Source organism: Uranotaenia lowii, chromosome 3 (assembly GCF_029784155.1).
Source record: "Uranotaenia lowii strain MFRU-FL chromosome 3, ASM2978415v1, whole genome shotgun sequence".
In the NCBI taxonomy this organism is placed as follows: domain Eukaryota; kingdom Metazoa; phylum Arthropoda; class Insecta; order Diptera; family Culicidae; genus Uranotaenia; species Uranotaenia lowii.
In genome coordinates, this window is record NC_073693.1 from 340,079,875 (window position 1) to 340,082,605 (window position 2,731).

A 2,731-nucleotide genomic window follows, 5' to 3' on the forward strand; every position below is an offset into this window, starting at 1 on the left:
CCCCGGCAGACAGGGGTGGGGACACGCAAAAAAGCCACGAGAAAGAAAAACTTTCACCAAACTGCCATTTTCCTAAACGAGATCTGGGATGCACGATAAAAATGGAAAACCAATCGGCGGCGGGCGGGTGGATAAAAAACGCATTCGAACGTACAAGGTATGCGTATCGTATGCGGAAACATTGTTTGATGTAATGGCATTTCGATCAAACTTTGACCGGAAGTTTCCAATGTGTGCGCCCGATAAGGCTTGATGCTGATGATGATGGGAGCTTAAAAGTTTTAACGAATGGTGGTTCGATTACGGTTAATTAGAAATAAAAGGTTGATATCCAAACATCTGCGCTGAAAGTCATTGAAAACAAGCAGTCGATTCGGTGGCATCGAAAAATAACAAACCTAGAGCTTGCCACCGGATAATCCATCGAAGTTGGCTGTTGATCTAATTTGCCTAATTCGGGGTTATAACAAAGTCTGAATACAGAGCGTGTACATTTTTTAAAGCATTGGATAGCTTTGTTATAATTTTTTATCAGAAAAAAAATTAGAATTCTTCAAAACTACAAAAAAATATCGACTCGAGCATGAGTCGTGACCTAAGGGCAAATTAAACGCTAACACACAAAAAATTCTAAAACACAACAATGAAAGGAACGCAGAAGCGTTGCAAAATTCGCTACGCGAATTTTGTATTCCTTCTGGTAACGTTCCCTTTTGTTGCTCGCTTAATTATGCGAGCGATAACCCTTAAACGGATTGACTTTTCAATTGAGGCAATATTTTCTATGGGATTTCCAAAATATAAGTACCCCGAGGGTTAACTCTTGATCCGAAAAATATCAACACAACACGAATCACCTGCGCTTTTCGGATATGGTTTATATTTTATTTTTGCCCTCGATTCTCGCATTTGGCGTTTGGTTTTGGATTGTCTTTGTAGTTTGATGTTGTTTTTGTTGTGGATTAACCAAACCCTGCTGCATAAAGATAATTATATGTGTAGATCGATAGGTGGAAGGTTTCGTTTACGGTTTTGAGATACCCCATTTAATGACTAATGAAATGTATCAATTTCACAATCGTGCTGGGCGCTTAAGTGCAAATGAGGTTTGACTTTTCATTTTATGGTATCATTTCAAATAATTTTAAATCAAATGATACCGAAACCTGAATTTGAGTTTTGGATTTAAAACACACAATTCGAATAATTGCATGTATCAATCTGTTATCAATTATTGACCGGGCGAAGCTAAATTGATAACGTGCAGACTTTTGTTTATCAAAGCTCACCGAATGTGGTCAAAACTATTAATGAGCATAAGCCGAAATAGCTCAGTTGGGAGAGCGTTAGACTGAAGATCTAAATGTCCCCGGTTCAATCCCGGGTTTCGGCAAATCAATTTTTTTGGCCAAACGATATCATTGCGGGGACTATTTTATTTATTGTAAATCACTTAGTTTACAGATTAAACATACATGTGTTGATGTTCAAGGACGTTCAGGGCATAATTTTTCAAAACGTTAACTAAACTAAATTAAAAATTTTAAACTTAACACTTTCACACTAGTCAAAAGTGTCTCCTAATCAAATCCTTCTTCCAATTCCTCAAACAACATTCTTTGCTAGGATGCAGAGGTAATTTCGGTTCTTAAGCATAATATTGATATTTTATCCTTTTCTATCTCTTCCAATCTATCTGTTGACAAATAGGACGTGGTCGGCGCCGTTATTAACGGTTCAAAAAGAGAGCATCAGTTTTGAGCATTGTGAATGTGATGTCAATCCCAGGCACCATTCTATTGACCTTTGATCATAATTGATAGCCTCGGACAATCACGGAGTACCAAACATTGGCGATGTGGAACTAGTTTGCGAGAGCCGGAATAATTCGATAGAATTCTTAGAAACATATAGAGGTTTTAACAGTTCTAAACAATAATAAAACTTAACGCCATATTCAACAGACCGTCGTTTTGGAATTCAAGATAAGTGCATCATTTTCTAAACGTTTCTTTACGCTGTTTATAATCGTTTTAAGATTACTACAGGAACTGTTATGTTACAATATTTTCGTATTCGGTAAACCAATGCTTTTTCTATCAGAAGGCAAAATCAACACAAACAAGCAGTAACAGCTGCCTTAAAAATCTGTACTTCCTTAGCAAATCCGTCTTCTTCCACCGGAAGGCCAAATCAACACAAACAATCAGTAGCAGCAGCCTAAAAAATCTGCGCTTCAAAGCCAATCCATCTTATTCCACCGGAAGGCCAAATCAAAACAATCAACAGCAGCAGCCTTAAACATCTGCGCTTCCTAAGCCAATCCGTCTTTTCCTCGCTTGTCAGACGAACAGCTGATTTTTCATGTTTACATTTTCTCTTCATTTCGTGGTAGGGCAAAGATAACAACAACATTACGCATGTTCAATGGCCAGATAGTGACGAAATAAAATTGGTAATGCAATTGTAGTGGTTTTGCAAGCGCAGCTTAGTAAGGAGAATGCAATTCATCATTTAAATAATTGTAAATTTATAACAAGTAAAGACATGAAGGTATATGTTAATGCTTTTAATTAAAGAAGTTTTTAAAAGAAAGTATTGAACAGTGCTCATCATCAAAGATCAAAATGGCGATCGGTTGGTGTTAACATTTTTAAAAACAAAAACAAAAAGTTACCCTACTACAATCTGTCTCAGGAAATACTCTATTCAACCGGAAGGCCAAATCAAA

At 36.9% G+C, this 2,731-nt stretch overlaps 1 non-coding gene across 1 annotated transcript; it reads left to right on the top strand.

The window, feature by feature from the left end:
• Positions 1–1,320: 1,320 nt before the first annotated feature.
• Trnaf-gaa (transfer RNA phenylalanine (anticodon GAA)) lies at positions 1,321–1,393 on the top strand. The gene has a single exon. It is a non-coding gene; the product is annotated as a tRNA-Phe (tRNA).
• Positions 1,394–2,731: the final 1,338 nt, after the last annotated feature.